This window comes from Mastomys coucha, unplaced genomic scaffold, assembly GCF_008632895.1.
Source record: "Mastomys coucha isolate ucsf_1 unplaced genomic scaffold, UCSF_Mcou_1 pScaffold18, whole genome shotgun sequence".
NCBI classification, from domain to species: Eukaryota; Metazoa; Chordata; class Mammalia; order Rodentia; family Muridae; genus Mastomys; species Mastomys coucha.
This window is the reverse complement of record NW_022196900.1, coordinates 56,207,537-56,233,451: the sequence shown is the minus strand read 5'-3', so window position 1 is coordinate 56,233,451 and position 25,915 is coordinate 56,207,537. Positions and strand designations below refer to the sequence as shown.

Genomic DNA, 25,915 nt, shown 5'->3' with positions numbered 1-25,915 from the left:
AAGAGAAGTGGTCACAAAGATAAATGGCATAACTGAGAATAAACACCCCCATACACACAGAGGATAATAGTAAAATAAAACCATATAGCTGAGGTCAATGATTCAATATCAAACTAGTAACCTCAGAACATGGGAGATTAATCATTCTTGCTAGAAATGACATTTGTCTGCTTGGCCATTAATTTGAAGCAATATATATTTTATCTCTGGTGGCCAGATTTTAATTTTATGGGGTGGATCAATCAATGATTATAAAACAAAGTTTAATTTAGGTTTTCATTCTATCATTCTGGGCCTGGAATTTCCCCAGAGGAAAAAGAAAACCTTAGCTTGGCAAAGTGTGATGAGCACACACACTCCTTGCAGAGGACCTGAGAATGATTGTCAGCACCCCCGGACAGCTCACAACCAACTGAAACTCCAGTTGCAGCAGGTCCCACACCTATCCCTTCTGTGGGGACTCACAAACTTGTGCACATACGAACACACATATATATTTTTTGAATTTTCTAAAATAAAGTCTTGACTGAAAAATAATGCCCCATGAAGTGCAGTAATTTTTTTTTCTCAACCCAGAGATCTTGTCTTTAAACTTTGGAATATAGTTGTATTATTTACATTCTCATTGCCATGGCAAAATGTCCTGAGCAAAACAGCTTCCGGAGGGAAGGGTTTATTTCAGCATGTGGTTTGAGGACAAGTTCCTCATGGTGGCAGGAGCATGCATCTCCAGTTAGGAAACAGAAAGAAGTCTTTGGTCCACTAACCAATGGAATGATACTGACATATTCAGAACAGATTTCCCCTACTCGATTAACCTACTCTTGATATTGTCTAGATTGTAACCTAATCTAGATTATCCTTTACAGGCATGCCCAAAAAGCTTGTCTCCTAGATGATATAAGACTGAGTCAGGTTGACAGTCAGTGTTAACCATAATATCAATTAACAAAACTCAAACAAACTTGTTTGTTTTAATTCACAATCATAATCATAAGATGCTTCTAATTCCTTTTTTTTGCTATAAAACATTCTCACAATGTGAATGTACCATCTTTCAAAGCATTTGCAAAATAGGCCAAACCACCATGGAGGGAGCATTGCTACTCTATGGTGGCAAGGATTTGTAATCAAGTCTAAGTGAAAAATTAGTAGTGATGGGGATACTGGTAACTGAGTGTTACTTTGTTCTACTGTGAAATTAGAAATATAAATATATATTAGTATTTTAAAAGGCAGTGACAAGTGCTTCACAGGTATGTTTGCCTTTCCCAACATTTCAGCATCCAACCCACATCGTCTATGGTCACCTCTCCACTTCTGGTGTTCCTCCTTGAAAAGGGCTTTAATAAGTTTTTGTGTCAGGTCACAGAGATATCTTCTTCCTACCATAATTAAGCAACTTGAGAAATCCTGTGAGGTCGATAAATTTGGGGAAAGCTTACATAAAACAGAATATAAAATGGCAAGGCCTGCCATCAGAAGCCAGTAAAAGTCAATTGCTTTTTTGTGACACCTCTACAAATGGCATTATGTCATTGCATAATATTAGTAAAAAAATTGTAAGATTTTGTTCAGGCCTATAAAATATAATGACTCTCACATCATCTACCAATATAAAAATAAATTGAAGAAAGTAATATTTTTAAAAAGAAGGAAAAAAACTGCTTCCAAATTCTTGGCTTTTTCTGTGTTTGAGGAAATTTAGTCCATAAAGAAATGGACTTAAATGATTTTCAGTGTGGTTGGTTAGCTTTCCTACTTTTTTCCATTTCTTTTTATTATTTTAATTTTTCATCTTGGCCGTTTCTACTTAACTGGGAACACACAAAATCTCTGTTTGAGAAATCAGGTGGTCTTGGCTGAAGATTTCTCCCGATGCACAAAATGAACTTTAAATGTTAAAAAAAAAAAATGGAAAGTCTTCATGGTGCCAATAAAGACATGGATTTATTCATCTGGTCTAAGCTACAGGACATTAACTTCCACAGATGCAGTTGTTCACCCAGCAGTTTGAGCTAAACCAACCTGAAAAGTCTCTGTACACTTAAAGGAACAAAGCTGCAGGCACCTGGCTTTGCAATGCTTCTCTTGGTGAAAAAAAATAAAATCAGTGATATGGGAATTCATAGCTTCCCAGTAAGATCTTATCTTAGATAGGTTTGAGTGGCCATTGGCTTTGAAAAAAAATAAATTGATCATTAGAATGAGACTATGCTATACTAGAAAAAAATATGGCCTGCGTCTGTATTAAACATGACCTGGGAAAGTGGAAGGAATAATCTCATAGCTCTCCCACAGAGTAGACTCGTGGATATGAGCAAACATGTCGACTAGGAATAATATATAACAAGAACCAAGTCACTGGGCTCTCCAAATAAACTGCATATTTGGGAATGGAAAAATAAATGTGGTATGTTTGGCTTTAAAAACTTAGCCGTGTTTTTTCTTCTTTGTTAGCATTACCATTCATTGTACAGACAGACTGGACCCTTTTGGAGAAGGGGAGCTCTGCTGGCTCCAACTGGAAATACACTTAGTAGGTTAAGCCAAGAAGGAAAGCTTGTATCTGTGCAACAGTTTAAATCACACCCAGACAAAAGCAAGTGTGTTATACTGAAATGTCTAGGTAATCTCCCCAAGTTTTAAGGGAGTGCTGGCATCCTCTGTCTGATAGCTGAAGAATGGCCATCCAACTTATAGTTTAAATGTTTTCAGGAAGGTAAGCTTATAATTTCTGTGTTTGTTATTATTGTTGTAACTATGTGGACCATTATAACTTTTCAATGAAACTGCATCAATAGTAAATTTCCCTTCAGAAGGGTAAATCTAGAGTGACTGGGAGAGTATGTCTACTTTTCCCGTAGATTTACAGAATTACCTGCGCGTAATCTGATGCCAAATGTAAACAAGTAATAATCCCTTGTCTAAGAAGAATGTTATAAAGGCAAGTTTCCTGTCTCTGGGACAACTTTTATGTTGTCTTTGCACACTCTACCTAGTGGAATCAGTGTGCAACAGGATGAGAACCAGAGGTTTTGGGTGCATTCATTTTCTCTCATGTGAGGCCTCTAAATCTCATTTAATAGTAGAATCAGTGTGGCCAAAATAAAGTAACTCTCACTATCATCAATGGTCCTAAACAGCCATAAAATGGAGATTTTATGATGAACACTGTTGGTCCTATCATGCTGATTTCTCCCAGCAGTTCTTCTAGTACTGTTCTTACAACTTATTTACCTTGTTTGTCCATGGTTTAAATATGTAGAACCTGAGTTCCAGAAAAGGATAATATCCCTGCTAAAGAGCCAGGGGTCTACACAAGGTCAATCTCTTAACTTTTGCATTAATAGGTGACTTGCATTGCTGATAACCTTTGAGGTCAGCTGCCCTGAGTACAACTTCATGTTTTCCTGTTAGTGAACATTGACTGACAGGAGGGACTTTCTTGCCTTCATAAAGAACACTATTCTTAGCCAAAATAATGCTACTACTTAGGCTAATTGTTCTAAAGGTCAATGAGATCATGGAGACATATGTATCATGAAGAGTATGTGCGACTTTTCCTGTTGTAATAAAACTCCAAACAGAGCAAAGGGGCATGAGCAACCAAGAACTTTCAGCAACTCAGCCTCTTTCAGCGCTCAGCAGGAATCGAGCTTCTTATATTCAACCAGTTATCCTTGCTCCTGAAATTAAAGAAAGAAATGAAAGCACAGCCTTGGCATGACCACCTATTAGTGGTATAGCACCTGCCTCTTTTTCACCAAATTCCAAAGCCTGTTAGATAGCACCAAGGAATTTGGGCTAAAGAGCAGGAATAATTTCAAAGAGGGGATTGCACCCCATCCTCCTCTGGGCAGACAATGATTTAGTGGTAGCATTGTGTACGTGTGTAGTCTTCTTTGTTGTTTTGTATTTGTTACTTAATACCTCTTCAAGCAAGGAAAAATGTGTTAGGGAGAAGATGGTGAGATTTAAACAGAGTTCTCACTTTTGTACTTGACAAGAATGGGTGACTTCATTGTGTATCAAGAGACTGACAGAAAATAATGCTGATGTTACCAAAGAAAACAACTCCACACAGTCATGAAGTTAATGACTGCAGAATACTGAGTTGTAATGATAAGAATGCAAATTTAATTTATGTTAGAGACAATTGGAGTAGAAGTAGAATATCAAAAATGTGAAACTACAAGCACTCATGATCACTGCAAGAGAGATTTTGCTGGGAAAACAGCAACACAGGCCAGTATGTAACTCACGGGGAAGAGGAGTCTCAGCCCTATCCTGAAGGGCTAATTAGAAGCTGTGTAAGTAAGTGGGTAGAGTGCTTTCTTTTGTTTCCTTTATTTCTTCTCCTTCCTAAGAGATAGAGCAAATAAAGGAAAGGGGCAAGTAAAGAGAGTGTAGATGTACAAACCTTACGCACATGTACACTGTACTTCCATGGTGCCATGAGTGATTAGAGAAATGTTCACACATTTACCATTTTACCACTGGTTTCTCCGGTGCATCTGTGAAGTGCTAGTCTATCCTCAGCAAAGGATAATTATCTTTTCCCTTTATGTTATGGCAGGAAGTCATTTTCTTCTCTGATTGTAAGAAGAATCACAATTCTGTATAGAAAAATAAAGAAATATTAATGAAAGGATTTGTCCTTCTACTTCCTCCTTGCAACACTTTTCATCTATAGAAATGGTAGTTGGTTTTTAGCCCCCTCCCCTTACTTTTTTAACAGGTGAAATGTGTTCCCTTCTGTTCCCTTCTGTTCTTTATGTGGTCTCAATCCCTTTTTCATCTAGCCAATCAATCTCTAAGGAGGTCTTCCTATGCAAATGTCACCTTTTAAATATGATGTGGAACCAAGCCACATCCAAACTGGACATGGGTAGATTGTTACCTCCTGTATTTCAACACTGTTCTTTAATTTCTGTCTTTGAGCACAGCCAAAGAACACAACGAAATCAATTTGTCAGGCTGAAAATATTATTTTAGTTTATGCTGACCTATTTTCTTTCCCAGAAATTCTCAGTGTGAAAGGATCTGCCTGCTTGATTTTGAGAAATTTTTTTCTTCTAACTTATAGAAGACAGCTTCTTGGAAGAAATAGAGATTCACGATGTTCAGAGGTAAAAAATTAGTTGTTTCCAAAATATGTGCCAGCCAGAATAAGTACAGTTCTGTTCTCATCCATTCATTCATGCACACATGCATTCATTAACTTACTCACATGTTGTGAATATGCTGGGTATGTTCTATGTTTGATACAAAGTGTACTTAAAGCTGTTTTCAACCTCTATATGAGAACCTTCCTAGGTTGCATCATCACCTACTTCCTCTTCATCCTTCCCATGCTTGACTTCACCATTATCATTATTCGTATGTAGGCAATAATGTCTATTATTTGTTACATTTATATTTTTATAATGATTCTTAATAGTATCTATATTTACTAGAGCTTACAAGAATCCAAAGGCACTAATTTGCTTCATTCTTATGATCATGTACTACAGTAAATACTGTTACTCATATTTTTAACAAAGTAGATTTTGAGTGGTGAAAACCAAGATGCAAGATGCAGTGAAGGTTTCCTCAAACCAGCATTCTTTGTAGAAAAAAATAAATTCTGGTTTGTACATTACCTTAAACTTTATCTGTAACCTTATTCTCATATAGTACTATGGCATTGATACTTAGTATCCACTTTTGAGACAGGAGTGCTAATATCCAGGAAAGCTAAATAACTTTCAAACTAAATACTATACAACAAAAAAATAGAAGAAAAAAAACCCTGTATTTAGTGTTTATTGGAAAAGCTCTGTGCAACATGCTACCATTTATGCCACAGGGCAAAATCTCTGTCCAACATATTGTGAAATTCATATTGTGCCAAAGAAAAACATCTCATTAAAGTTTAAATTGGCTTGTTTGAAGTTAAACAGTACCTTTGTCACTGAACAACTAGAATTTGTTAAGCATCATTCTGTCTTTCCAGTACTGGGTTTCCTTTCCCGAATTTACTTCCTAGGAAAATGCATCCAGTTCCATCATTTTAAATATGCAATGCTACTGAAGTTCTTATCTCTTATAACAACTGAATCTAGACTTACAAGTCTAACGAGCTATTTGACATCTCTCCATGACTACTAATAGACATTTTCTAGCCTAATGTGCTGAAATAATTTGTTTGTTCCTTCAAGCCTGATTCACCCCTCTTATACTGTTCTCCACCTTAGTATGTTCTGTTGTTTATGCTTTGTCACCATTCACTTCTCTTTTCCCCTTATACCATGTGTCCAGAATATTAGAAAATCTACCAAACTTCCCCTTTTAAAAAAATCTGGAATGCGTCTACTTAAAACAACTCCCCTTTCTAACACTCTAAGGGTAAGTGTTTCTCATGAATGTAAACAGTGGCACATTATCATGATTAAATTTTCCTTAAATTTATTTTTAATTACCAAAAATTATTGGCATATATTCATGGAACAAAGTATGATGGTATGATGTCTAAGTCTAATACATTTTTGCTTGTCAGCCTATTTCTCAAGGTTTATTATATATTGATCACTAAAAATGTCCCTTCAGCCCAACAACCAGGCAATGGACTTGAGTCATCCTATTGCTTTTCCATTACATGGCATGGAAAGAACTAGAACCAAATGCAATGATTTCCTTGTTGATCTATGAATTCTCATTATATCTATTGCATATGACCAACTCCTCCCTCTACTCTGCGCTAGCCCCATTTGACTTCTGGCTCATTCATTTGTAGAACAAACTGTGGTGTTCTCATTTTATTATTACATTTTATTGAAAATTATTTTTTCACACAATTTATTCTGACCACAGCTTCCCTCCCAAAACTCCCCTCAGATCCTCTTCAGATCCCCATTCATTCAGCTAAATGTTTTTTCTTTATAACAAAAATTCAAATTAATAATAATGCCCCTTTTCCCTCTCCCTTCTTGTTTAATTCTTCCCATTCCATTCTCCTTCCTCTCTCTCCATAATTATATGTCCTATTTCTTCTTCCTTGGCAGTTTCCCCTAAGCCCTTTGATCTATACCTAGCTTCTGTGGTTATGTGGATTATAGTATATCTATCAAAGACTTAAAGAAAGTACCTATTAGAGAATATATACAATATTTTCAAGGGGGCATTAGTTTTACCTCACTCAGGAAAGTTTTCTTCTAGCTCCATACATTTACCTGAAATTTTCATGATTTTGCTTTTTAGAGCCTTTAGGTGGGCCACTTCTGGTTCCCAGTTCTTGATTTGCACCATAACCTACATCTGAAGTGGAAATTTCTATTTCTTTGGAAAGTTAGATATATCAAATGATGTTTTGCTGGGGCACACAGGTGAAAGGATGTCTTGCTAAAGCAAACAAATGAAAGATTGTTTTCCTGAAGAAGACAGGCAAAAGGATGTTTGGATATAGCAAACACATGAAAGGACGCTTGATAGAATATAAATATGGCCCCACAGACAGTGGGAGAGTATCACTGAGCTTTGATTTGGTTTGCTCCACCTTACTATTAGACTAGCATATATTGGTTCACCTTACATCGTGAGCTCAACTTGTGATAATGCCACCACTAAGTGAAATTAATTCATCCAAGAACTGCTCATCAGGTTTCTTCAGCAGCTTATCCCTCTGCAGCCTCACCTCAGGTTGGCTGGTAAGTCTGATGGTTTTTTTCAGGATTGAACTATAGTTACTTGGTGTCTGCTTGCTAAAAGGACTGGATTATAGCTGCTATTTTATGCCTGTTGTCTGCCTGCCTAGAGGACTGGTGTGCATCTGTTAAGTTGTGCTTGGTGTTTGATACAGGACTGAACTGCTGCCTAAGAAGTTCAAGCTCATCCCTAAAGAACTATGATGATCAGGTCTACTTCCTCCATAAACTAATAACTTTTCTGTTCCACTGCCTCTGCTGCGTGGTGAGCTAGAGGAGAAGTTGAACCCTTATTAAAAGTAGGTTGCAAAATATTTATGCCTACATACATTAGTAAGTTTTCTATTGATGATAATCTCTTCAGAGACTACATAAAGCTCCCTGTATGTTCATGTACATAATTTTATAGAAAAAAATAAATGAATATATAGACAATGTTTGAATAAAAAGATGTGTGTAGTAGATGAATATGGTTTTACTTATCCATTGGTCCAGTACTTGAGAGGTTAAAGCAAGAGGTAAGCCTTGCTATATATCATGACATTTCACACACACACACACACACACACACACACACACACACACACATACACACATACAAACACACACACACCAAGGCAAGGAAAAGGAAAAAGGAAGAAAGGAACAAGAAAGAAAACAGGCAATCAGCAAAAGCATGTAATTACAAAAGCATGTAATTATCAAGAGGAGATAAAGTTAGAAAGTTAGAATCTTTTTCTTTATTTCAATACTTTTCTGCCTCTCTATGCTCATTTCTGAAAGTTGAAGGTTACTGACATGCAACCATCACAACTGATTAGGCACACAAGTTGCCAGAGATATGGCTTAAAATGTTGTGCATTTTCGATAGTAAGAAATCATGGCACATGGTACCACATTCCATTTGCTTTTCCCATTTGTCTTTGGTTATAATGTTATCAGCCATGGGAGTATGCAGGACTTCATTGTTATCCTGGAACAAGATTGATTCTAGTGAAGGCAGAAGGGGGCTACATAGCAGGAAAAGCCGGTTTTTCTGAGACAAATTGCCAAAGGCAGACAGAAGCCAGGTCATGTGATTTTCTCTCACACAATAATCCTAACCACAATTTCCTCTTCCTTCACTCTACTTAGCTCCCTCCCACCTCTCCTCTTCCCCAGCTATACTCCACTCCATTTCTTCTTCAGAAAAAGAGCAGGCAACCAAGAGACAGCAGCCCAAGAGGACAAAACAAACTAAAGAGAAAGCCCTCTTAGAGGCTGGACAAGGCAACCCAACAGCATGGAAAGAGTCAGAGATACACCCACACCCACTGTTCAGAGTCCCACAAAAACACAAAACTAGTAGCCATGATATATATGCAGAGGCAAACATACTGTTTGCCACTTTAGTCTCTCTGACTCCATGTGAGCCCTGCTTAGTTGACTTGGTGTGCCATGTTCTCCTAGTGCCCTTTAAGTCCTCAAACTCCTTCTGTCTTGCCCTTCCATCTTCTGTAGGGTTTTCTAATCTCTGAGGAGAGGGAGCTGGTAGAAACCTCTAATGTAGACATATTGTCTGGCTGTGGTTCTCCGCACCTCCTCATATCTGCTGCCAAAGAAAGTCTATCTGATGTTGACTGAACAAGGCACTGATCTATAGATGTAGCAGGATATTATTGGGAATTATCTCATTGATTTCTTTTTCTTTTTCTCTATTTTTTTTACCAGTCATGCTTGGTTCTTCCCTAGGTCTCTGAGCTATCCAGTCTTCAGTTCTCAGCTCTTTAGGCAGTAAAGTCCAATGGTATTCCACCTAATCTTTTCTCTGTTGTTTATCTGTGGCTAAGAAATCTATTCATAGTCAGGCTGTGACCATGTTTTGGTCACAATGAACTTTTCCTTAGTTCATATATTTATATGTCATTATATGAAAGAATAATTACCCTTGATTTTCAGATATTTTCCTCTAAAACCAAAGATTAATATATAAATGTATCCATGAGCAATCTAATGTAAGGAGTATTTGGTTGTACTTTTAATGCAAACATTGGAACCAAAGAGATGTGGGTTTAGTGACTGCCTAAATACTTATGACTTGGAGGACCTTGGGAATGAAACTCCCTTGTGACTTCCAATTGCTCAGCTAACCCAGTGGTTGTGATGCCCTGACAAAGAAGAGATTTAAAATTCCTGGCAGTCTATTTGTATGCACCAAATTTTAAATAATCAATATTTACTTATTCATTTAACTTTTTAAAATTGCTACTATGTACAAAAGGAGGCATAGGCATGGCAATAAGGACAGCAATGCTTGACTTAATTCCCAATAGGAAAAGCAGATCATAAACAAACACACAAATAAACAAGTAAAAAGGCCTGTGGATTGCATGGATTGGCTATAACTATTCTCTTTCTTAACCCTGGGTCTTCCTTATTTTGTGCAATTATCAGTAACTCTAGGGGCTAGAAACAGAGAAAGAGAGTATGGCATGCCTCAACAGTTTCCAACAAAAGGGTCAGTGGCAGCAGGTAAGACATCTTAACAGGAAAGAGAGAGAGGGAGGGAGGGAGGGAGGGGAGAGAGAGAGAGAGAGAGAGAGAGAGAGAGAGAGAGAGAGCAGGTAAAAAAGTAGAGGCTGGCCATGGCCACGTGGAGCGAGGGAGAAGGGGAGAGAGGGAGCAAGGGAAGAGAGAGAGGAGGGGGAAAACACCCCCTTATATGGTGGGCTGTGCTACCTTTCTGTTCTGCTATGGTTAGTTGACTGTGGGGGTAGAATCCAGCCAGAATGCTGGGAGCTGAGGCATTTTCTAGCTACAGGATACTGGAGTGAGGGCTCTTGGTGTCAGTCATGTAGGTCTAGGGAGCATGGCTTACTATTCCGTCCCTTGTAGAATTCTCTACTGGGTGACCAGGAGTAAGCCTTGCTCACCTTAGTACAAATAAATGCATATTAATTAATATGCAAATGTATATATTTTATTCAATAGATTATTTAAATAACAAAATCTCCAAAAGACAAAGTAGGAATAATGTTATAAAAATAAATGAGAATACATGTGTTAACACTTTTTCTCTTGTCCTTTACTATCACATTATAGCCACAATTACATATTTGTACCCATTGCACCCATTGTACTCAGAAAATTCTAGTATAGGAAGCTTTTCAGGTAAATATTTACAGTAGGAAAATAATTTCCATGTTTGTCCTATCTGTGGGAGTATGCCAGCATTCTCCACTCACTGGTTCTGTGCTATAAGGTTTCTATCTAACCTGATGCATATTTCCAAAATAGAGGCAGACATCAGCCTCTGCTCAATTCAGTTCACCCATCCTTCTCCATTGTAGGTCTTTTGTCTCTCATGATCAGATTAGAAATGTGTGTGAATTAAATTGCAGTATCATATTATTGTTAATAAAGGTTAAGATAGTAGGAAGGTTTCTTGTCTCTACGAAGCTCCACGTGGATGAGCTGCCTTCCCAAACACACCAGTGAGAAGATAATGACTCTCTGACTGTCTGATTTAAGTGCAGAAACTAGAAACATGAGAACCTACAATGAGTGTGGAACTGAGTCATTGATCAGCTTGGGAAAGTAGACCTGTGCTACTAAGATGCTCTTATCAGGAATGTTTATGCTTTTCAGGTCCTCACTAACATTCTACAGAGATAATTCATTCCCCCTGTTCTGCTTATAACAAACAAACAAACAAGCAAACAAAAGATATACTGAAGCTAGGAAAGTTTTAGACGCCTAATAAGGGTCTATAGTATTTCCTTAATGTACAGAGGAAGATGGATGAGGGTAACTAGCTGTGCTAAAAGTAAGAAGGCCTGAACAACTAGAAAGTGAGGAGAAAATTCTTGGCTTTTATCTACAGTCCTAAAGAGATGTGCAATGATAGATCGATCACTCAGTATTCCCACCTGTGAAACAAGAGATAACAGCACATGATCTCCAAGGACCCTTGTCATTCTGACTTTTTATGGTTTCCAAAAGATACTTAGAAATTATTCTTGAACTGCCTTTGTCAAAAAGCAATAAAATTTAATATAATATTTTAAAATCCACTATTCAAATACTAATGGACTTAAATGACAAGGGTATTAAGAAGAACTAAATGAAAATCTTGAGCTCTCTGACCTAATCAATCAACATAAATGGATGGCAGAAGAGAGCAGAAGATGGAATACTGAACATTATCACAAAAATTGACTTTTGAATTAAGGAGTCAATCAGCAAAACTTTTAAAACTGTGAAAGGTCCACTGTTAGGAATTGTGTGGCATCTTGAGGCAGGGAGGGACAAAGACATGAGAGGGACAGAAAGTGATAGTAATGGAAGGCTGGGGAAGATCTGTGGCATGAGAAAATGGATACCATTGTGGGGCCAATGGAGGCAAAATGGGGATGGCTCTAGAATTTTCACTAGGTAGGCACATCTATTCTTAATTCAGTCTTTGTATGCTGACTACTTTAAATAAGCTTCCCCAGTATGGTATTTACTTTAAGAGAATAGATAATGATATATATTATGCATGCGTCTATATATCTATTATATATAATGTATAAATTATATATCATATTATATATATAATTCCCCCTGTTCTGCTTATACAAATATATAATATATACATATATACATATAATAGATATATAGATGTATGCATAGACATCAACAGCATGCTTTGGTTGTATAAGTAGCATGTTCTATAGCATACTAGTTTCATCTACACTAATAGCATGAAGCATGGTATCTTACTCACTGTGATCTGAAACACTTTTAGTCAGTAGGGATTTTGTTCTTCTCTGTGTATTATAGTAGCTTACTGAGATGAGGAGTTTTCCATTCTCCTACTGAAGAAGCTAAAGTTGGAGAGTATGGTGGTACCATGACTGTGCCAACATGGAGAACATATTTGCATATTCTACTTAGCTGTCCTAAGTGTGATTTCATCCTTACATCATTTACTTCATAGGTGCAAGATGATTGCTTCATCTCCAGTACCACATTTGGTTCCAAGTATGAAATATAAGGCAGGCATAGAGCAAAATAATATGAACTGACTACACGTGCTTTATAGAATGTATAATTATATAATATTAATACTGACCTTCATATGAACAATGATACATAAAGAACGCTAGAAAGACAGTTCATCATATGGATTCATTCTCTTGAGCAAGTCAGAGAGTAACAGAAAAACAAAACAAAACAAAATTTACATTAGTGTTAATTAGGCAGCTAATCAATTCTCTCTGTATGGATAGATAGATATAAAGAAAGAATAATAGATAGATATATAGATAGATAGACAGATAGACACATACATACATACATACATACATATACATACATGCATACATACATGCATACATGCATATAATAATCTGATAGAAAGTTGTAATCATATGAATTCACTTCTGGCATTTTGTGCAATACATTTTCCTATATTTAATTTAATTTAATGTTATGTTTATAGGTGTTTATTAGATTTTGACCTGTTCTTCTTTTCTTCTCTTTCCAACTTTTGTTCAGGTTTGGTCTCAATATTCCACTTGGATTATAGAACAGGTTGATAGGTTTTGTAATGACCTAGAAATTGTGTGTAATAAAGGAGATCTCTATCATTGAATACTTATTTGATATTACCAAAAAACTTTATGTACATGATTTATGTTTAGCCTCTCTCTGAGTTTATATGACGAAACAATAAATTGCGAAATGAGGGTATTAGGAGATGCTTTCTTTGGGAAGGTGGCTACGTCACTAAACAAAGTCCTTTTAAGTGGAATTAGTTAATGAACATTATTATAGGAAAAACAAGAATCTCCAAGTGGGAGCAACACCAGGAAGTACTGTCTATAGAGTAGTAGGACTCAGCAGACACTCTGTGAGAGAAGTTTGATTGTGGACTTTTCCACCTATAAAACTATAAGAAGTGACTATCTCTTGCTCACCTGCTGTCTAGTTCACAGTATTTTATTGCAGATGATTAAACAGTTTGAGAAAGAAAATGATTCTGAAAGGTAGGGATGCAGTTGTAATGATGTGAAAATGTAGAGGTGGCTTTGGAACTGTCAGTGGGTTGATGCTAAAGCGTGTCGTGGTGTGTGCTCAAGGAAGGGTATACTTCTGTGAATGAACTAACTATAGCTGGTAAATATTGTGCAGAGAAAACTCAGCATCCACAGAGACTGTGGCCATGAGCAAAAGACTGGAAAATATCAGCGTTCAGGTTCACTCTTCTGAAATATCATAAGATGAGAAACATGTTGTAAACCAGAGGAAATAAGACCCTTGCTGTAAACATCAAAGAACTCAGTTGAATTATGTCAATAGCCCATATTCTTGCTTGCTGCAGGAATCTTATGAATGAGGAACTAAAGTACTTTCCTGGAAAAATATCTGAGCAAAGTTTTGAATGATGTCTTACTTAGGCTTACTCTTGTGATAAAACATCATGAACAAAACCATCATGGGGCAGAGAGGGTTTGTTTGGTTTTCAGTTCCCTATCACTATTCATCATCAAAAAAAGTCAGTACAAGAACTCAAAAAAGGGCAGAAACCTGGACAGAGGAGCTGATCCAGAGGCTCTGTAGGAACAATTTTTCCAGTTTGCTTTCTGTGACTTATTTGGCCTTTTTTTTATAGCACCCAGGTCCACCAGTCCAGAATGATACCATCCACAACTGGCTGAGGCCTCACCCATCAATCACTAATTAATAAACTGTCCTGTGGGCTTGTGTTCAGCCCCATTTTATGGAAGTATTTTCTTATGTAAGGTTCCCTCATCATATGATTTTACCTTGTGACAAACAGCACAAATGATTATAGTATAAAACACAAGAGAGAAGTAATTTTAAGATGATGCTTTGTTTTGGTTTTGTTGTTTTAAGGCAGAGTCCTGTGGTATACAAATTTATAATCCTCATCCCTTAGTTTCCCTATTATTGAAATTCCTCTGTGTGCCATCATGCCTGGCTAAAGATTTGATTGCTTTAATGAGAAAGGATTTTAATGTAAAGACTTGGAAAATTTACCTCATATTGATATTGTATAAATTGAGAAACAATGTTCAGAAAAAAAACCATAATTTTGGTCAACAGATAGCTTTATACAGATATTACTAGTATCAGCCAAATATCATCAGCAAGATAATGAGTTGTTAATCCTGAAGCACTCCAGAAGTCTGGTGTTGCTCTTCAATCACAGGCCTAGCGTATAATAGTCTTAGGGACAAAATAAATATAGCTAAGACATCCTATGGCTTGAAAAGCACTACTTTAAGATTTTAATCCTGTCTCCCAGTTTAGTATTGTTTGTTCTCTTATGCAGTTCTATGTAACCCAGTGCAGTACAGTGCAGTTGAGGCTCTTACATAGAGCCAGGTACAACACAGGCTGGGGCAGTTACCCCTCGAGGGAGTATAAGCAGTGTGTCTTGGCAGTGTTTTTGCAGTGTTATATCATACATCAACATGAAAAATGGACAAACCATTGAGAGGTAGCATCCTAGAGGTAGAGTTACTTTTATAGTAGAACTGATATTAGACTTGAAGCAGGGCTACGGGCATTTATTTAGCTCCAGCACCCAGGAGAATCAATGCGTTGGTGTTCCCTAAAGCAATGAGAACACAGCTAACTGTTACTGTTGGAACCATATAGTTTACAAAGCTGAAGAAGCAAGATTTGTGCAGTAGAGCTAGGGATAGGGGTAGGGTGGGAGGGGAAGTCTCAAGCAAAAGACTAGACAATAGTCATCGGCATTTATGGTTTCACATACACTTAGTATCTGCTGTTCCTTTCTTATTTCCTATTTCTACTTCTATGATGCCTACTTCATTGATGTACTCTAGAAGCACATAAAATGTTTGATTTTTCTAGGCTCATAACTGGAGATCAGTTGGTCTTAAATGAATCCTTCCTTGTACTTCCGCCATATCTAATTCAGATACTATTTAAATGAGATGATGGATTTTTTTCAGCTCTCAAGTAAATGTTGGATTCAACTAAGACTTTGGAGATCACAAAGATGCCATGGCTGTATTTTAAATGTAAGTGTAAAACTGAATATTGGGTAGTTGACATGTTTAAATTCCTCCTTCATTAATCAATGTGCAATATGCCAGTATATCCACAGACCACAATTTTTAATTGTCTTATTTAGCTTAATGATGGTAGTTATCATAATTCTAGTATGAAGATAATAATACAAAAAGAAACTAGATAAAACTCTTGTGTCCACAATGCACAATGGTTTTTTTATTAAAAACTATTTAGAATTATTGGACCAATGGTAGTATACTTTTAACTGGCTGGGCAGATGGCTCATTGAGTAAAGTACTTAGCTGAGTCTTCTTACGGACCTGAGTTCAGTGGATCCCCAGAACCTATATAGAAACCTCTATATGTAGTGTTCATCCATGCTGTGGTAGAAAGAGGGTATAAACCCTAGTGCTAGCATAGAATACTGATAGAAACAAACAAATCTTGGAAGCTTGTTGGCCAGTTAGTGTACTCAGTCTTCTCAAATTCAGTGAGAGATGTCTCCAAAAACAATATGAAGGAAAATGATACTTGATGTCAACCTCTGGTCTCTAGGGGCACCTGAGCTAGCATGCACATGTACACACACACACATATACACACATGTGAGCACACACGTACACACACACAGCTGATCACACTCCCACACATACACACACTCATATACCAAACACACATAAATAAAAACTACCAAAGTATTTTCCCAATGAAGTAATACTCTTTTACTCTCTCAATTCTCTTAAAAATTCTACTTTTTCTCAATCTTTGACAAAATCTGAGTTTGCATTTTGTTTTAATATTGGCCATTTTAGATGTGTGGGCACATACCATCTCCCATTCATTTGCATTTCCTATCTAACAAATGACTTGCATAACTTACATGTACCTATTGGCTGCCTATCGTCCATTTTCATGTAATGAATACAATTAAATATTTTATATTTTTGATCAGTTTCCATTATTAACTATAATTAGCATAATTTATTGGTAGTATTTGATTATTAGGATGTAGGAGTTGTTTGTTTTTATTCTGAATATGTTGTCTTTGCCACATATATGACTTACAAATTTTCTTCTAGCCTGAAACTTAGCCTCAGTGTTTTGTATTAAGTTTGTTCTCTGACAGTTCATAAATATATACAATGCTTACTGAACATTCTTGTATGTCACCCTCTCCCTTTACTCTGCAACTCTTTCCCTTCTGATGCTTCTCTACAAACCTCTTTCTCACATCTATAACTACTCATTTTGTCTTGTGAACTATTGCACTTGACCAGGACCTTTTATGTGATCATGGTTTTTTAACTATCCTTTGGTGCCTGATGGGCATAGCACTGGATACAGAACAAAAGGCAATTGCTCTCCATCTTCCAGGATCTTCAAATAGCCAACATTTCAACAGAACACCATGAACCTCATGATCATCTCCATGATCATGTCCATCTATGGTTGGTTGATGACAAGGTCAGACTTGTGAAGATCTAGTACTCTTGTGAGTTTTGACTGCTATGGTTGCATCATCTAGGGAACATCTAGAGATGCCATTGAACATCTCTTTATACTATCTTCTAGCTGTTATATATTTCCTGCTCTTACAGTTCACTGTTCTCTGAGCATTAGAGGCAGTGCATGAATGTCTTGTTCAAGGCTGAGCACTCAATCATCTAATCAGCTAATAGTTTGCATTTACTGCTCTACAATAAAAAGAGAAATTTATCTGATTATGATTGTTGTTAGCATTTGTCTAATGATATAAACATCTATTTAGAAGGCATTTGATTATGTTTCAATTTAGTTAATTAATAATAGTAAATGCTCTCACACCCCACCCTGGCCTATGAATTTACCAAGAATGAGTTAACCAGTTTTACCATGAAAAGCATGGGATCTCTTCCAATGAAAGAGGCCTCAGATGCAATTACAGGGTGGTTGTTTCCCCAGTAACAGCTGTATTACCTTTACACAAGTAGGTATATCATATGAAAGAAGTGGTTTAGTATGATTTGTAGCTTGATCAGACTATGGATGTCTTGTCTTCTACAACAGCCTGCAAAGTACTTCCTGACATAAGAGAGAGAGAGAGAGAGAGAGAGAGAGAGAGAGAGAGAGAGAGAGAGAGAGAGAGAGAGAGAGAGAGGCGGAGGGAGGTGGAAGATAAAAGAAGGAAGGAAAGAAAGGAAAGAAGGAAGGAACAAAGGAAGGAAAAAAGGAAGGAAGGAAGGAAGGGAAAGATAGGCTGACCCAATTACAACTCAGCTGAAGTTTGCTTTCACTGAAAATTGTTGCACACGTGTACAGTGTCTTCAGCAAAAAAAAGTATTATACAGGAGCTCTGGTGAATATGACTGTTTCTTCTTCTTTTTTCATTATACTGTTCTTCTTGCTCTTTGACACTGTATCTTTCCCTCCATTGTGGCCATGTCTGTACACTAATCTACTTACCTCAGGTATAGAATATAACTGGACCAGATCTTTAGATGAATTTTATCAAGCCACTGTTCAATTCAATTATCTAGAAAAATTAAAACTCTCCAAGTCATTTCACTTTATTTTTTCATGTTTGGTTTTAGATGCACTAGAGTTTCAGCCCTTACATTTAGTTTGCCTCATTAGAAAGTAATTTATCATATCGTGTGAAGTAAGCTCTGAAATGTACCTTTTGTCCTGTAGAGATTCTGAACCATTGTTGAAGGGATTACAGGATCCCCCTGTCATCTTTGCTAAAAATATCATTATTGGTAAATGCAATTATAATCCTGAACTCTAAAAATCTCCTCTTTTGATCCATGGGCCTAACCATATCCTAGTTACCACACTCTAGTTACAGACTACAGTATTGATCACTGGAGCTTCATAAGAAGTATTACGCCTTGCAAATGCAACACTTCTAGCTTTAGTGTATGCAAAAATTATTTTGGTTATTTCCATAATTCCTTTATTTCCATATAAACTATAGAATCAGCATACAGCTTCTCAAATTGTATAAGAGCAATAGGAATTATATTATAGTTCAAATTGTATTTAATCTGTGTAACTTTGAACTTGCCAGTCCACTAACAACTTATAGATATGGTATAGATGTCTGACACAGGTTTGGTTTTTATAAGAGTGGTCCTAAATGCTTGGTTTTTTGTGATCTTTATTTGAGTATAATTGTTTTCCCTTAATTTTCAGGTTATTCTTTTGTAGAAAGAAGAAAGACATTTTCTTTTATTATCTTCTGTTGGTTTGAAATAATTTCTTAGTTTTTGATATAATGCCTGCAGGAGCTTATTATATATGAATAAACAGTTGTTGCCTTTCCTTCGGCTTATGTAGTCATCGAATATGCACTTGCATACATATATTTCCCTTAAGTTTTCCTTAAATTAGGACATAGCTGAATAACTTTTCCTTCGAGAAAGGGGAGTTCGTATTTAATTAGTTTTCTTTTAGCATCCAAAATGGCAGGCTTCTCTCCTCCTGCTTCCCATTCTTCTGTATCTCCCCATTCTTTTCCATGCCTAAACACATCTACCTTGGTATTCTCTTATTCACTTCCACATCACATATATTCTATTATCCTCCCTCCTACTCTCCCTGAAAACCTTGTTTGCCTCCCCTCTTGGCCCCTTTCTAGTTTCCTGACATCTGAACTCATCTATATACATCTACACTTACATATATATTCATGGTCTGCCTATTCTTGCTGGTTAGAAATTCCAGTACAATGTCAAAGTGGTGATAGCAAGCTCCCTGCCTTATGTTTGATCTTTGGAAGAATGCATGCATATTTTATGCTGCATAGATGACTTATCCCTCATTTAATTTTTTTCCAGCATTGAAAGTCATACCAGGGCTTCACATTTAGGCAAGTACTTATTGCTATATACCTCCAGTGAAATTATCTCTTATTGAAAATGTTGTGAAAAAGTATGTTTCATCTAAAATAAAAACTCGAAACTTGTTTCTTTTCCCATCTGAAATTTTTGATTTTAACTGTATTATCAGGCTAAGTAAATAAAATTAATATTTGTATACTTTCTTTCCCCAGACTAGTTTGGCCATTGTAGCTCAACTTAGATACCCAAAGAGGCTACTGGTATGGAGACAATAGGAAAACAGTGATATCAGAATTTTTCTTGGATACCTTTGGAACATAATAAGGGCTTGTGTGACTAAGTGCTGTAAAGTAGGAAAAAGATACAAGACTAGAAAAGGGATAGTGCTGAAAAATCTTAAATGACCATAGTTTCCCTATCCCTTCGGTAATGGTTTTAGCTTACCTCATATTTAATACTTAAACAGCAACTGCTGACATATTACTCCTGTTAACATCAATATTTCTATTGCTGTTACATGTACGAATGATAACTTCTTTTCTCCATAGGAATTAAATCATTCTATCTTTCTCTGTCTCTCCTTCTCTCTCTCTCTCTCTCTCTCTCCCTCTCTCTCTCTTTCTCTCTCTCTCTCTTTCTCTCTCTCTCTTTCTCTCTCAAGTACTACAGGCAACTAGTGGTTGCTGAGAGAAAAAACTAATCATCCCCAAGAATGTGTTCCCTAATTTGTTATCTAATTCCAGTATTCTGCCATGAGTTTATCTAGAAGCAAGCAATACTGAGTGGGTTCTGCAGGATGTATATGATGTATACATGTGTGTGTGTGTGTGTGTGTGTGTGTGTGTTTAGCAATAACAGTTACAGAAAAAAAGAGGCCTTGAATTTGAAAGGGAGCTGTGGACATATGTAGAAGGGGTGAGAGGGAGGAAAAGGAAGAAAAGAAATAATGTGTTAACTTTCATTTATAAAAAATATTCTCCCATTTTTATAATAATTGTGCTACTAGAGTAAATCTATTGTGAGTGTAACTAGTGACAATTATATACAAATCTGCTGACAGTTATGACTGAGTATCTCTTGTGAGCTGTTCCCCGCCTCAAAGGTGCCTAGTGACCATGGGAATGCAGAGTGTGCAGAATCTGTGAAGTCTCAGCTTCTTGGGTTGGGTGAGTTCTCCCCCTCCACCCCCAGCTGTACTATGACAAAACTGTCAGTAGTTAGTGGCGCACTGACTCCGAAGTGCAAAGACCTTATGCTGCACTGAGAGACAGGGAAATCACTCCTGTCAGCTGCAAGGAGGGCTGAGTGGGGAGCCAAGTAAGGGGGTTAGTAGAAGTTTCCACCCTGCTCAATTCTTGGTTGTCTTTCCCATAACTATTGTAACATGAAGCTTCAAGGACTGTGCAAAAGATGTGACAAAGAGATTACCTCTATTGGAGGGCATTTTATGGGTGTGAGCTCTCTTTGATTCCCTGCCAGAAAGCTGCAATTTATTGAAGGTGGGTTTGTGAAGTAGGGTTCTGCCAAGGAGAGATTGGCACAAGAGGAATGCAGACAGCTAATTCTCAGGGGTCGTCTTTGGCAAAATCTGTTATTGAGGCCCCATGCTTCTTGTGCTCCTAGCTGCTGACAAACAAGAGTGCCATCTGCAAACTGTGATTCATAAACACTCTGTCAGTCCGCCATCTACCCTGACATCATAAAATAACAAGAAGCTGCATTGTAATAAAGAAGGGAGCATTTCAGCTTACCAATTAAATGCATCTAATTTATTTCTCTTACAGCTGAGGCTTTATTTATTAGTAAACAGCTGCATTTGTTACACTTTTTACTCACATCATGCCAACTGGCACTCTAGATAATCCATTAATCCTAAATAATCATCTGGGTACTTCATTGGTCCTGGATATATATGTCTGCATGTATAAGATGATGATTAAAAAACTCAGGCTAACCTTGCCAGTCAGTTGGAGGATATAGCTCTGGGTGTCAGGCTGGGGGGTCTTAATGTGAGGGATATGGGTGTGAATGAAGTCTGACTGATCTTTTGCAAAGAAATTGCATGTGGTTTTATGTCTTCTTTTCCTCTAGGTACATGCAGAGAACTGTGTACAATTTCCTACAACTAAACTTGATGCATCATTGTCAAAATGTGACTAGAGGGAGATTACCAGGAAGAGATGGTAGGCTTACCTGTTTGCAAGAGGGGTAGAAACAAGTGGGAGAAAAAAGGATGCCGTGACTCCTCCCCCCATTTAAGGTTGCAGACTCTTCTATCTGGATGTTTGTCTGAGGCTGGAAATCTACCATTTTGGCAAAGCTCACACCAGTATATGTGTACAGGAGTACTTATATGCATATGCATGCACATACATACTCTCACACCCATACTCTATCCTACTAAAAATGATTGTTGTGTTCATGAATAGAATCCAACCTAGCAGTTTTTACTTGATGCTTTTAGGTTATCAAGGCACATGGATAAGGAGAAGATTTGTATCAAGAAGAAACAGCATGCTTTTCTAGGCTACCTTTTAAGGGACTTAGTAAGTTATTAACTTAGACTAATCTGTATCTGGTTGTAGGAAAGCTGGTTCTGTCCTACCCCCATGTCTGTTTATCCAACTCCATGGTACACAGTGGGTCACTGAAGGAAGCCTTCTCCTCTCTAAAAAGGGCTAGCCATCTCTTCCAAATGCTGTGCTTTCTTTTTTCTGGGAAACAATTTTTAAGTACAATCATTGCTGAGAGGTAAAATGACTGACTCTGGCCTACTTAAGTTTAATTAAATTAGAAGCCTCTGCAATATGACATTGCATTTATGGATGCTCAAATCATGTGGATGGGTGGTATTCACCAGTATATTATTTAAAAGCCAATATTCTATTATGGTACTTTAAATTAATGCACATTGATTAAAATAATCTTATTTTTATTTTGTCTTTTGTTTTCATAGCCATTGACATGAGCAGGCATTATAATAACTCAGAATATTTAATTCATTATGAAACTGAGGAGGGACAATTGGAAGAAAAGACAAATGAAACCAAAATTCACTTTACACATATGAAACATCTCTCAATGTTTTACTTAACCAAAGTAGGGAATGTGTATGTATGTATATGTATGTGTAGTGCATTGAACACATGTTAACTTGTTAAATACTGGCACCCTGCAATCAGTCCTAGAGAGATTATCATGCTATAGAAATTAGCAAATACCAGAAATCCTACTCAAGGCTCTTTCATCCCCATTCATGATCCATTCATCAGCCCATTCTTTTTAGAAAGAACAAAGTGTAAGTCCAGGAAAAAAAAAAAAAGAGCCTTTAATAAAATTACTGAGCAGCCAATTGACAAAATCGGTGTGGGTGTCTTCCTGGGGTGAGATCTCGATATCCTCACCCACTGCTTTATTAGTCTCGGTTTGCACACACTCAGTTCCTTATTTGACAGACAGCACACCAGAAGCAGCAAATTAAAAGAGGTAAGAAAGGTGACAGATGAACATCTGATTAACAGGAACATTCAAACACGTAACACAGTCTACGGTTGTTCGCTAAAGGGGAGGGAGCTAAGTGTAGCTTGCAGTCCTTTCCCGGGGTACTTCAAAACTCTTTCTTTCAGAAGAACTCCACAAGTCATCAAGCAGTGTAGTAAATTATGTTTTCATCCTACTGCTTCCTGTGATGATGTAGTAATGTTACATGTGCTGCTATAATTCAGAAGTCTGAGCAGTAACACTGAGTTGAAGCTTGGGGACCAGCAGCTCCAGCAGCGCTCAAATGCATTTGTTACAGAGTGCAAGTTCAGATGGTCCATTTGTTAAAACAAGCCAGGCAGTGAGATCAGTTCTGTTGAGGATCATGGCTGCTTTGTAATCTTACCTGTTCATAATGCATACTAAGAACTACTGAGAGGACAATCCCACAATCCAAGATTTTCTAGACGCAGAGAGTAGAGATACATATTTAATTCAACTTAAAGCTTTACAAAACCAAGCTTAGCCCATTTTCCATTTAAAGAAATAATAAAATAGATGAATTCTCAGAATTAAGCCAGGTGTTAGTAACATTTGGACCTAAGAAATAGGATATAATGGTATTGAATTTTGAATAATAGTTTATGGTAACAACTGATCATATTGATTTCTATTATTTATTTGCCACTTACTGTATGTCAGTCATTAAGTCTTTTGTTTTCAATCCCAGTTACCCAACCTAAGGCTTGGGAAGAATAAATATCTTCTCTAAATTCATTCAGCTACTAAGTAACACTCAGCATTGAGTGAGTTCAAGGCTAAAGCCTGAACTCAACAGAAAGTGCTAGCTTCTTTGATGTTCTCTATTAATAAGACACAAAGTTAAAATGAAAATGTTTGGAAGGACTAGAAACAGCTTTCAAACTTTGGAACTACAGCTATATAATATGGCAAAAGAACACTGATCTAGCATATTGGGATCAAATGAGGAAAATGAGTCAGGGACTCAGTATTATAAAATAAATGAAGAAAGACAAATCAAATCAATTATTCTTTAAAAGAAAAAAATGAGCCAGATTTAGATGGGTGGCCTCTGTCAAGATCTTCAGATCCTAAATGAGTCTCCATGACCTGTTGTTTACTAACTGCCTCCTAATACAGGAGAGGGCACATTGACCTAGCTGACAAGATTAATGCATGGGTACCCATAGGCTTTTCTTTTAAGAAAATTAAGTTAGAACTATATGAAATGAAAGAGTTGAGATCATCTATATCCCGTTTGTAATATAAACTCAAATGCACCTTTTTAAGTAATTTTAAATGACAAGCATAGAAGGCAATGGTTATGACTTCTTTGTTTGAATTAAGTTTTGCATCCCTGTGTGCAGAAGCCTACTTTAGGATGATGGCAAAGGGAATGAGGATGGGGAACACATTCTGGAATGCTTTGACTAAAATTAGAAGTAGAACCATAGTTAGCTGGTGTTAGTCATTCTTTTTTAATCAAAAAAGAGAACTACTGAGTCAAGGACCCCACTGAGTCCCAGTTGTCCTCCACCCTCCACAGCTCTGGATCTGCAGTTGTCCATTAATGCTTTTGCTCTTTGTTTTGCTCTGGTATTTTGTTTTGTTTTGTCAATGTAGTTGTTTTCTGAAATGAGGTCTTGCCATGTTTTGCAGCTTGCCTTGAACTCCTGTGGTCAAGCAATCCCCCAGACTCAGCTTTCAGAGTAGTTGGGATGCTGGTAGGTGCCACACCCAGACCAAGGTTTGCTTCTCCCCTGGAATACCACATTTTCCTTCTTCCTGGTGACAAGACTGGAGGAACAAATAGACCAATGTTCCATGTGCTTCCTTCTCCCCTTCTGCCCCAACCCTCTCTACTGCTGAGAAACCATATTGTCTTCATTGACGGCCCTCAGCTCAGATGGGACAGATGTGACTGTATTTGATAAAATCCAGCAGATTATCTTCCCCTTCTCATCTCACCATCCAATAATAATCATTAAGTCCCTGAAAACCCACAGTGCCAACAATATTGGTCCAATAAGTAAACTCGCACTTTCCAAACAGATGGTAGTGATGTTTCATTGCCAATGTATGAAATTGCTTTAAAAAGCATCAACAATATAGAAGGGGAGGGAAAGATGCACCGTTGCTGCTGGAAGTCAGGTCACATGTAATATTCTCTGCTTAAGAATCCAATATTGCATTTGCTTCATTATAGTACTTTGTCTGTCAGCTCATTTGAGTCTATTAACTTAATTGTTCTTTATTAACAAATGGGTCATTCTCTCTGGCAGCAGAGCAAAGCTCAAATGCCAGTTAAATACTTTGATGAATGCGATATTCCCCCTTTCCATTCTGTTCTTTCTCTGTACATGCAGAGAATAGGCATGCACGTGTGAACACACACACATGCACATGTGCATACTTGGATACAAATGTGGGCCACATGAAGGCATGCAGAGACAGAGACAGAAACAGAGACACAGAGGGGGTAAGGGTAGAGGAAGGAAGGGAGAACAGAGTGTAAAAGAGAGGCCTTTTAATTGAATATACTTATAGAAAGGAATCAGAATATTTATTAACCTCAGCAAACGGGGAAGTGTTTGTGTTTACAAATGACTCCTACTGTAACTGCATATCAGATTTCTCTTTCAAATGTGTATCATATCTCTGGTAAAATGTTCTTACTCTATATATACATTAATATCTTAGGTAGACAGATTAGAAATAATGATCTTTGGACACCACAATTTTTGAAGAATTTCTCCTTTAAATCATAAGTATTTTTCCTATTTGCTATATTTTTATGTCAGCTACATTTCGTAATTTAAAAAGAGAGAGATCCTATTGTCCTTTTCTGTCTTAGTCTCTCTCTCTCTCTCTCTCTCT

The 25,915-nt window shown here is 37.1% G+C and overlaps 1 long non-coding RNA gene across 1 annotated transcript in view; it reads right to left on the bottom strand.

Moving 5' to 3' along the window:
* Positions 1–4,448: 4,448 nt before the first annotated feature.
* LOC116095449 overlaps positions 4,449–25,915 on the bottom strand; it is a 22,322-nt gene continuing 855 nt past the window's right edge. Inside the window, exon 3 of the long non-coding RNA XR_004120598.1 lies at positions 4,449–4,619. This is a non-coding gene — a long non-coding RNA (uncharacterized LOC116095449). The remainder of the gene's footprint in view (positions 4,620–25,915) is intronic.